Here is a 12,309-nt window from a genome sequence, read left to right on the forward strand (position 1 = left end):
GACTTGGTATAGTCTCTAAATGCAAATAATAAATCCCTTGTTTATTTATTTTCTCTTCCAGGGTTCGGACAAGGGTCCTGGCGGGGTCTGGTCCGGCTTTAAGAGGGTTCTGCTCCTCCCGTGTGACAGCGGCCCAGGTATCCAAAAATAAGGAAGAAAAGAAAAGAAAAACAGGTAAGTGGGGTTTTAAGAAGTAGGTAGGATTATTTGGGTTTAGAAGGGGCGTGGGGGAATAGGTAGGAGTGCAGGTAGGTGAGGGATACTTTTTATCACGTCCTCCTCCTTGCCCAAGTGCCTTCGTGGAGCTCCCCTTCTTGTGGTGGTAATTATTTAGGGTTGGGTTTCGTGCGGTTAGAAGGTACACTGGTTTCCCCTTTTTACACTGTCTCACCCCCCTGATAGGACGTCAGCCCCCTCCCCTTGGCCCTCCGTAGTCCCAGTAACCACCCGAAGCCCCTAGTCCCACTTGGGGTACGACCGTACCTCTGTAGGCCACGCCCCTCCAGGGACGCGGCCGGCTGCCTGACGGTCTCCCGACTTCACTGACCCAGGGGCGGGAGGCTCCCTGCTTATCGCTCTTCCTTCACGGTACTCGTCTGCTTCACGGGGACTCGCTCCGTTGTGGTGTGCGTTTTGCCGTTCGTCTTGCTCTCCCCCTGTTCTCAGCGTGTCCCAATCCTTCGCGTCTCTCTTTGCTGCGGCGGCGTCCTGATCCTCCGCGTCTCTCCTTGCTGCGGCGGCGTCCCGATCCTCCGCGTCTTTCCTTGTCTTCGTTATGGTGGCGTCCGTCCATTTAAATTTCCCTCCGACGTACATGACGTTTGACGTCATGAAGTCCCGAGCTCCTCGGGTGCCCCCGGGGGATCCCTCGTCAGTTTCCTCGCTTTCATGCAAACCGGCGTCGGGAGACGTCCGGTTACACATCCCCTCACTTGAATGGGGCTGTTCGAGCCCCACAGGACCCGGGAACCGGGATAGATAGTCGGCCTGACCCATAAGGTCACCTGGGAGATGGCAGACCTGAAAGGAGAAAGGTTGAAGCTCGATGAACCATCTCAGGATGCGATCGTTGGTATTTTTATATCTTGAGAGCCAGGTAAGGGGAGCGTGATCTGTATATAACAGAAAGGACCTGCCCAAAAGGTAATATTGGAGGCTTTCAATTGCCCACTTAATGGCAAGACATTCTCGCTCGATAATGGGATACTTCTGTTCTCTAGGAAACAGTTTACGGCTAATAAAGACTATGGGATGGCTTACTTCGGTTTCATCTTTCTGAAAAAGCACGGCTCCCAATCCTACGTCGGAGGCATCCGTTTGAAGATGGAAGGGTTTATTAAATTCAGGGCATTTTAAAATCGGTTGAGTAGTGAGACATCCCTGTAAGGTACGATAACTATGGAATTGACCTGGGCTTAGTCTCGTAAAGGTTTTAGGTTGTCCCTTTCTCAGAAGGTCAGTCAGGGGGGCGGCCAAGGTGGAATAATGGGGTATAAAGCGTCGATAGTATCCTACCAGGCCTAAAAAAGAACGGACCTCCTTTTTTGAGGTAGGAGCATCGATGCGTAGGATGGCCTCAATTTTGTTCATTTGGGGTCTCAGTATACCTTTCTCTATGTGATAGCCCAGGTAAGAGATATCTTTAAAGGCCAGACGGCTCTTAAAAGGGTTGGCTGTCAATCCAGCCCTCCTTAATGCTATAAAGATTTTTCCTATGTGTGTTAAATGGTCCTCCCAAGTCTCGCTAAATATGACGATGTCATCCAGATATGCAGCAGCGTACCTGGTATGAGGTCGTAGAATTGTATCAATGAGACGTTGGAAGGTGGCGGGGGCCCCATGTAACCCGAAAGGGAGAACATTAAAATGATATAGTCCAGAGGGGGTAGAGAAGGCCGTTTTTTCTCTATCTTCTGGGGCCAGGGGAATCTGCCAGTAGCCTTTCGTCAAGTCGAGAGTAGACATGTAGTGAGCTTTCCCCAATTTCTCTAAAAGTTCGTCTACTCTAGGAAGAGGATACGTGTCAAACTGGGATATAGAATTAACCTGTCTAAAGTCAATACAAAAACGTATAGACCCATCCGGTTTGGGCACCAAAACTACTGGCGAACACCAGGGGCTTTGAGAAGGTTCTATAATGTCTAGGTCTAGCATTTTCTCTATTTCGCTTTCCACCAGAACCTTCCTAGCTTCGGGGATACGATAAGGGCGTAAACGCACTATCTTGCCAGGAGGGGTTATGATCTGATGATGTACCAAATTGGTTCTACCGGGTGTCAATGAGAAGATCTGAGCATGTTCATCAAGGAGTTTGTTTAACTGCTTGTGCTGTTGAACCGAGATGTCTGTATTTATGACCGGTATCTCCTGTCCACGGGGCCGATCAGTGGGGCACCACTCCACCTCTAATTCCTTAACAGTGTTAACCAGACATCCTTGGACCGGGTCATTCACAGGCTCTTCCCATTTTTTTAGCAAATTAACGTGAAAGATCTGTGACCTATTGGGTCTATCGGTGAGCTGAATTTTATAGGTCACAGGTGTTACTATTCCTGTCACGTTATATGGTCCCTGCCACTTTGCTAACAATTTATTGTCTGAGCTAGGGAGAAGTACTAATACTTTATCCCCTATGGAAAAAGACCTCAACTTAGTATTCTTATCATAATATCTTTTCTGTTTTTCTTGAGCCTTCTCCATATGTTCCCTTACATTCTCCCACACCGTGTGTAGGTGGGTTTTTAATTCTTGGGTGTATTTCAGAAGGGTCTTCTCCCCATCCTCCTCCTCCCATAATTCCGCTGTCATGTCTAATAGGGTTCTGGGTTGTCGTCCGAACAACAATTCAAACGGACTATGGCCCGTAGAAGCCTGCTCATGGGTTCTGACAGCGTATAATACTAAGGGGAGTTTCCTATCCCAGTCTTTACCTGACTCGGAGATAGATTTCTTTAAAAGGTTTTTCAGCGTTCGGTTGTACCGTTCCACTAGACCATCGGTCTGTGGATGATAAACCGACGTCCGCAATTGTTTAATCCCCAAGAGTTGACATATTTGGGACATTAGGGAGGACATGAACTGGGTGCCTTGGTCGGTTAAGACCTCTCGGGGAAAACCGACGCTGGAGAAGAATCCTATCATGGCGTGGGCAACGCTCTTGGTGTTGATGCTACTAAGAGGGATGGCCTCGGGGTACCTTGTGGCGTAGTCTACCAACACTAATATGTAACGGTATCCTCGAGAAGAGGGTAGGAGAGGGCCAACTATGTCCATTCCTATTCGTGAGAAGGGTATATCTATGATGGGGAGGGGTTGTAAAGGGGCTCTTCTCCTTGTCCCAGGATCAATCATTTGGCATTTAGGGCACTGCTGACAGAACTTCCTAATCTGAGAAAAGACACCCGGCCAATAGAACCTCCTCAACAGATACTCCTCTGTTTTTTCCCTCCCATAGTGCCCACCCCCTGGCTGACTGTGGGCTAGGTGGAGAACTTGTTGTCTGTAGGGTTCAGGGACTATCAATTGCTTCATTTCTGCTCGGTCATTGCTGGTAACTCGATATAATAGATTTTTTTCTATGGTGAACGAGGGACCTTTATCTTGGAGGGTCCGGGGCTGTGCGCTTCTCCAGGCATGAACTAAACTTGGATCCTCTCTTTGGCAGCTCCGAAACGGGGGAAGGTTAGTAAGGGTAAGAACCGGTGTAATTACCCTCTCTGGGCTTGTATTTTCTTTTGCGTAGGATTTCCTGGTTGCTCTTTTTTCACCTCGGGAGGGTTTATATCGATCTATCGGGGACGGTATATGTATGATAGAGAAGGGAGCATTTTTCCACCAGGTATCCATTTCTTCAGAATGTCTTGTACTATCTAGAAGCTCCGAAAAATTTGTAAAATCCATTCCTATAATAGCTTCTTCGACTAGTCGTTCCACTACCCCCATCCTTATGGGATTTTCTTTTCCTCCCCATGACAGGGTGGTCCAAGTTAGAGGATATTCTTTAGTTTCCCCATGAATACAACAGATGGACACAGTAAGCCCGGCAGTAAAGGTAGGGTTAACAAGTAGATCAGCTCGGATTACGGACTGACTGCACCCTGAATCAACAAGGGCCAGCGTGGGCCTTCCATTGATAACCAATCTCTTCTTATATGGGGTTTCTTTTCCCCCGGTATAAAAGACTCGTCCCCTGCTAATTCCAATTTCCATTGGTTCTGGTTTTTCAGTTTTTAGGGGGCAAACCCGGGCTATATGACCCCATTCACCACAACTAAAACACTGTGGTTGTTGAACATACGGCTTTTCAAACCCTCGCGTTTTCCCACTTTCCTCGTTGGTTCTTCGTCCTGCCGAGGAGGATGAACTGGGATTCTGTCGAATCGGGCTAGGTGTTGGCCGAAGGGGGGGGACCTTAAATTCGAGGGAGCGGTGAAAGGCACATGCTAACTCGATGGTGGTGTTAGTGTCTGGGTTTGGGTGTTGTTTGATCCAGTGACGTGTGTTGGGGGGTAGGGCATCTAGATACTGTTCCAAGAGGACGATCTCGATAATGTCTTCCCTATTAGCCCCGATGGGGCCTAACCACTTGAGACCCAAATCCTTGATCCGGAAATATAGGGCTCGGGGATTTTCGGAGGGTCCCCACTTGGCTTTTCTAAACCGGACTCGGTAGTGTTCTGAATCGAAACCCACCCTTTCCAGGATGCTCTTTTTAATGTCCTGATAGGGAGTTATTCCACCTGGGTTCACCGCTTGATAAGCTGCTTGGAGGGTTCCTGTCAATAGCGGGGCTATATATTGGCCCCATCGCTCCTGGGGCCAGGTAGCGGAAGTGGCAACTCGCTCAAAATTGGTAAAGAAAGCATCTGGGTCTTCGCCTTCCTGGTACCGCTGTAGGACCGAACTGGGTACATTCGGGTGCACCCGGGTGGCAGCAATGGTATCCGTGAGATTTTTAATGGCAGTTTCATGAACCAATTGATTGTTGGCCATGATAGTGGCCTGGCTTTTGAGCGCGTTTTGCAGGGCTTCCCTTTCCACTTTAGCCTCCTTCTGTTGTTCTTCCCAGACTATTTGCAGATGCCTCTGTCCCTCGGCTAACTGCTGCATCATATCTGATATTGTGGGTTTATCCTCCATGGTCCTAGACTGTCTGTCGCCCGGTCCAATATCCCACTTCTGACACCACTGTAACGGGTTCTTTATCCCGAGTGGAAGGGATATTGGATTAAGACGACTGACGCATTTTCAAGGGGTTAACTAATTTATTTCTGTTACGTTTATAAGGTAAACTTATCTTCTTCTCAGAATGCCAGACTTGGTATAGTCTCTAAATGCAAATAATAAATCCCTTGTTTATTTATTTTCTCTTCCAGGGTTCGGACAAGGGTCCTGGTGGGGTCTGGTCCGGCTTTAAGAGGGTTCTGCTCCTCCCGTGTGACAGCGGCCCAGGTATCCAAAAATAAGGAAGAAAAGAAAAGAAAAACAGGTAAGTGGGGTTTTAAGAAGTAGGTAGTATTATTTGGGTTTAGTAGGGGCGTGGGGGAATAGGTAGGAGTGCATGTAGGTGAGGGATACTTTTTATCACGTCCTCCTCCTTGCCCAAGTGCCTTCGTGGAGCTCCCCTTCTTGTGGTGGTAATTATTTAGGGTTGGGTTTCGTGCGGTTAGAAGGTACACTGGTTTCCCCTTTTTACACTGTCTCACCCCCCTGATAGGACGTCAGCCCCCTCCCCTTGGCCCTCCGTAGTCCCAGTAACCACCCGAAGCCCCAGTCCCACTTGGGGTACGACCGTACCTCTGTAGGCCACGCCCCTCCAGGGACGCGGCCGGCTGCCTGACGGTCTCCCGACTTCACTGACCCAGGGGCGGGAGGCTCCCTGCTTATCGCTCTTCCTTCACGGTACTCGTCTGCTTCACGGGGACTCGCTCCGTTGTGGTGTGCGTTTTGCCGTTCGTCTTGCTCTCCCCCTGTTCTCAGCGTGTCCCAATCCTTCGCGTCTCTCTTTGCTGCGGTGGCGTCCCGATCCTCCGCGTCTCTCCTTGCTGCGGCGGCGTCCCGATCCTCCGCGTCTCTCCTTGTCTTCGTTATGGTGGTGTCCGTCCATTTAAATTTCCCTCCGACGTACATGACGTTTGACGTCATGAAGTCCCGAGCTCCTCGGGTGCCCCCGGGGGATCCCTCGTCAGTTTCCTCGCTTTCATGCAAACCGGCGTCGGGAGAGGTCCGGTTACAAAGTGCTAATGTCAGTCTTCAGGGACAAGGCATGTGTAAGATTCTACAGCTGCACTATAGCCTATTAGGCCTACACAAAGCACAAACCAAGATTTCCATCTCTTTACAACACCCACAAACCTATCACCTCATCCACCACTACCACCTTAGCCACCTTCACCACAACCAACTCAATCACAAAAACTCAGTTACCATCATCTCAGCCACCATTACCTCAAACACCACCAACACAAACATCACCAACACAAGCATCATCACAAACTTTCTCACAGCTAGACTCACAACCAGTATTGCATAGGTGAAACTGTAGATAACAACCCTGGTAAATAAATGTGTATATGTTAGTCACACATCTGCATATATATTTAAAAGCCAGAAGTTATCCCTGTTGAAAATAAAACATTATAAAATCTAACACAAAATCATGTAAGGTTCCAGTAAATGTTGACATTGTAAATGTTTATGATGTAGGTAAGTCTGAAGTAAGTTTGTAACTCAGTCTATAGAACTATACATTCTATAATCAGCCCTTTAATTATATTATTACTTCATTAACAACCAGACATTCACAAAAGATAAATTTTAATAATAATGTTTTCCTTAATTCTTTATAGTAATAATTGCAAGTAGATATTTCATAAAAAAATATAGAAAATAATACGCCCTTGTAACTGGCCAAAATGAAAATTAATAGTTTCTTCGTTCAGGGTAAAATGTAAAGTTGGAGTGTGGTGGACAAATAATAAAAACATATGTGGAAATCTCAGGGACCAGGGGCCAGATGTATCATCACGGCCCTTTGTGATTCGGTAATAGGGATTTTTAAGAAATCGTTATTACCGACTCGCAAAGTGCCATGTATCACATTTGCGATTCGGTAATAGCGATTTCTTAAAAATCGCAAATGCTATTACTGAATCGCAAATTGCGATACCGGCCCCATTCGCAGCTATGGGCCAAATTTTTTGAATTTCCAAAATTGCGATTTCTGAACCAGAAATCGCAATTTTGGAAATGCAAATCCCCAGGGTGCTGGGGGACTATGGCCCCCTCTGCTGCACCTCAAAAATGTTTTGGGGGACATGTAAGGTGCACACATGCCAAAAGGGCATGTGTGCTTTACATGTTCAATTTAAAAATGCATTTTGAATGCATTTTTAAATTTTGCACCAGGTTACCACCTGGTTGCAATCCATGGTATTTTGCATGTGCAAAATGCCATTCTGCGAAAAATCGCAATTTGCGATTTTTTGCAGCATGGCCTTGCGACCTGGATTTTGCGAATAGCAAATTGCGACTCGCAAAATCCGGGTCACAACACAAGAAATCGCAGTTTTAGCGATTTCTACTTTGTGGTCTGCGAATGCCTTTCAGGCATTGCAGACCACTATTTTGCACTCGCAAACGGACGAATTTACTGATTCGCACCGTTTGCGAGTGCAAAATATTTTCATTCATCTGGCCCCAAATCTATCTACAAAGGGAAAAGACAGGAAAAATATATGTTTAAACCAGTGTCCAGCATAAGCAATTCTAACAAATGTATTTTAAAAACCTGATAGAATGCCAAATGTTCCATAAAACAATGTTTCAAAGAACAATAAAGTCACTGGCACAAGAAAAAGGTGACATCAGACAACTGTTTGTGGCTTGGGGGTAAAATGTTTCTAATGTTTCTAGCTAACTTCTTTCTCATTATAACATTGATATCCTCCTATGAGGAAGATGTTTGTTGCCTGGCAGGACGAGACCCACCCTTGAGAAATGCAATACACAGGGGTTGTGGGGGAAACAAGTATATAAGCTGGGTTACAGCGCTTAAGGAGGTGGTAGGGGTCTTGGAGGTGCTAAAGCAGGTGTTTGAATAACAATATTAACGAGTATTTATGTATTCTATGTAATGGATTTGCGTAGAAAATGTAATAATAGAGAAAAATAATGCACGCATTTGAAAATGTGTCCACGTGAGTGGCTTCCAAAGTTCACGAAGTATACTTATTAATGGCTTATTAGTATGAAATATGGAGTTTATGTTTGATTAATGTAGTACTACATCATATTAAGGATTATGGCAGTCATTCCGACCGTGGTGGTCGGCGGTGAAGCGGCGGTGAAGCGGCGGTAAGACCGCCAACAGGCTGGCGGTCTTTTTTAATGAATTCTGACCATGGCGGTTACCTCCATGGCCAGCCGCCGCTTCACCGTTCCGACCGCCACGGCGGTAACGACCGCCGGGCTGGAGACCTGGGTTTCCAGCCCGGCGGTCGTCACATACCGCCAGCGGTATTCCAACCCGCCTGACCTCGGCTTACCACCATGGATTTCATGCGGTTTGGGACCGCCATGAAATCCATGGCGGTAAGCACTATCAGTGCCAGGGAATCCCTTCCCTGGCACTGATAGGGGTCTCCGAAACCCCCAACCCCCACCCCGACTCCCTCCCCTACCCCCCCACCACCCCTGCCACCCCCAAAAGGTTGCAGGACCCCGTCCCCACCCCGATCCCTAACATATACACACACATACACGCACGCATTCATGCATGCACTCATGCACATACACACACCCCCCGCATTCATGCACGCACTCATGCACATACACACCCCCCCCACATTCATGCACACACTCATGCACATACACACACCCCCCCGCATTCATGCACGCACTCACAAGCCCCCTCTACATACACACACGCTCACCCCCATGCACGCACACAACTCACAACACCCCCCCCCCCTTCCCTAGCGGACGATCACCTTACCTGTTCCGGTGATCCTCCGGGAGGGAACGGGACCCATGGGGGCAGCTCCGCCGACACCGCCACAGCGAATCACAGGTCGTGATTCGCTGGGCGGTGTTCTGTTGGCGTGGCGGTGTAGGTGGAGCTACCTCCACTTCCCCGCCTGCCGCCAGTATGGCTGTTGGCGGCTCTTCGTCCGGAAACTGGTGGAGCGCTGCCAACGGTCATAATGGCCCGTGCGGAAGACCACCAGCACTGGCGGTCTTCCGTACGGCGGTCCCTCGGCGGTCTATTGAAAAGACCGCCGAGGTCGGAATGACCACCTATGTATTATGTATTAGCTTTATTAATTGTAGGCCTTCACATTGCGGAGGTCTTGGCCTAGTTACACGGCCTCATGTCAAGCTGTATTTCTCAACTGATTGATAAAACGTTTGCTTAGAGAATTAAATTATAGTTTTCTACTGTGCTGATCAAATGTGCTCGTAGCTAAAAGTCTTTTCTCATGAGAACTGATTGCTAGAAGACACTGTTCTTGCTAAATGTAACAATATGAGTGTAATGTGTGTGCAAGTCTGACTTTCTCAGGAGAAGAACAATGGAGACACTGACTGGAGTATGAGCTGCAACAATATTGTTACCTGACGAGCCGGATGATGAGGACATAACAAGATGAGCCAATCAGCAACATGTGAACCGAGTACAAGTAGAAAGTATAGATTTGATATTTTAGTTTTATTGGACAAAGTTTGAACATGCAATCCATGGACCAATAGGGACTTGGGAAGAAGTTTTAGGAAATCTAATTCAGCTAGACTTCACTGAAGGAAGATAGCCCATTTGCCCATTTTCTTTCTGGCAGAAAGGTTGTTACTTTCTTGAAAGTCTTGACAAGAGACGTGCTTAACTTTACTGCTTAAAGTGTTTGTGTTTTCTGAACTTTGATGCTGAATCCTGATGCCTTGCTGACCGAACTGATGTCCTGATGTCGAAGACTATCTTAGCTTGCCGATCCATTTGAGGAGAGGTATATTAGTACTGATGTGTTTCTTATGACTATTTGCTTTTTCATTCTAGGTACCAACTGCACTATTTTCATAGAGCCATAGTTAGATGTTTACTAAATTTGTGTTGACTAACATTGTTTTGCATGAAGCCAAACATGCTGAAGGTAATCTGGTGTTAGATAGGATTCCTCACTAATAAAGTTCACTATATACAGCAACGTTTGATGTCTTTTCTTTGCTGAAATATAAATGTATGTGATATTGTTTGTGCAAAAGTTCTTGTTAATCAAATTGCACTGTAACATTAGAATGAGAAGTGTCTCAAGCTTTTATTAGATTACGCTTCTTTTGCTGCATTGGACAGCCAGTGATGTTTCTGTATGAGTATCATTCGAATTGAGATTAATTTACATGACATTAGCGTTGTTAATATAGGGAAATAAATATATTCTAACTTTTACTAAAGGTGTGGGTATTTGTGACTGAAAGGTCATGCTGTGTGACAATTACTGACTCCATTGATTACCGATGCTATTGATTATCATTAAAGTTATTGATTAATTATTGATTATTGATCTGCGTGTACTGGAGTTATGGTGGGAACATCTTAATTGTGAGTCAAAAGGTTCATCGATCTATTCGCGTCCCCTTGTAAGTTTACTTATTAAGGTCAGACGCGCTAACAGAGGCCGGTGAGACATTATGCCTGCTTACAAGGAGCTCACAAGGCTACAAAATTTTTGATGCAGCTCAGGTCATATCGCTTGGAGTGTGTTAACTGCATCTTGTAACTTTCCCCACATCCTAAGAGTTCATTAACTGACCTTAAATTCTGGACCACAGGATCTCCAGGAGAGTAGTCATTGTGATATAACCATGAAGGGCTCAGAGGGAAGGCATAACCCTTGACTGCTGTTATAGGTGGGCACTTGGAACAGGAGGAAGAAGAGGAGGAAAAGGGTGAGTAGGGGGTGTGGCTAGAGGCCCTATTGTTATGGAGGCTTTTGGAGGTAGGGAAAGGATGCAGGCCCACATGGTGGACGGGCCTGCTCTTCAGGTATGAAAGAAAGATCAATGCCAGGAGGAACCTTATTGGTTAACTTTACCTAGTTGGTGTTGTCCAACGCCTCCACCCCCACTGTGGACTCAATCGTCTATGCCCAGAGACTTTTTGTGAAATAATGATTGTCTCTGGGCATGTGTGCTCTCTCTGTTTGTGGTAGGTTTCTCCTCCACGCTAATGGTTGACAGCTCTCATGCCCACTTTACAGTTAAGGATTCAGATGATTGCCCAGGGTCCTGCACAGTATACTTGAGATGCCCTCTGCATATGCAACCCTTGAGTGAGATGCTATAAATTGCATATGAACCACATAGCACCAAACTGCCTAGCAACAAACCGTCATGGAACAGGTGAAATGATGGAAGATGTAGTTATTGTATGTGTTTCCAGTACAGGCAGTGTATGCAACAGTGAAGCAGCCCTTGACATCAAAGACAGCTTTATTTTTAATGGAGTGACAATGGTGTCTGTTGCAGAAAATTGTTTGCCTGTGGTGAGGGGGCAAAAGTGCCACATGGGGCAATCAACTGCACATTAAGACATGAGAAAGGTGAGCAAATGAGTTCAAATCCATTGCCATCCTGTGCCTTGAGACATTGAGATAAATTGCCACACTCTTCAGGTGATACATCTCAGTATGAGATGCAAGCATCATGCTTGGCTTGCCTGTGAGATGCCTATGTGATCAAAAGTGGCCCTATGGAAAGATACAAAAGCCCTAAAAAGATGTACAGGTAGTGTTTTACCATGAACAAGGGTAGCCTGGGAGTGCACCATGGATGAATCAAGCTCCTGTTTACAGTGCACATCCATGTCAAGAATCACTTCAGGTGAGAAGAATAATTTGGCAAGGAATACTTCCCTGAACATGCCAAAGAACTCAGGGGGTCATTACAACCTTGGCGGTAAAAGCTGCTTACCGCTGTCAGAAGACTGCCAACATCCCGCCGCGGCCGCGGTAAACCGCCACGGTCATTCTGACCCACAACAGGCAAACCGCCAAAATACAGACATCCACAAAAGTCCGCCACACCAAAGGTCAGCGAGAAACTGGCGATGACCAAGCCTCCACCGTCACGCCAACAGAAATACGCCCACACTATCACGACACACGAATCCACGCGGCGGTCTTTCAACCGCGGTATTCCATCGGCGGTACACACCGCCGCGCTCAAAATACACACACTCTTACTAAACACAGCCACATTGGACAATTCAAAATACACACACCTGAGACACATACACACACCACACACCCAATTAAA

This window comes from Pleurodeles waltl, chromosome 7 (assembly GCF_031143425.1).
Source record: "Pleurodeles waltl isolate 20211129_DDA chromosome 7, aPleWal1.hap1.20221129, whole genome shotgun sequence".
NCBI lineage: Eukaryota > Metazoa > Chordata > Amphibia > Caudata > Salamandridae > Pleurodeles > Pleurodeles waltl.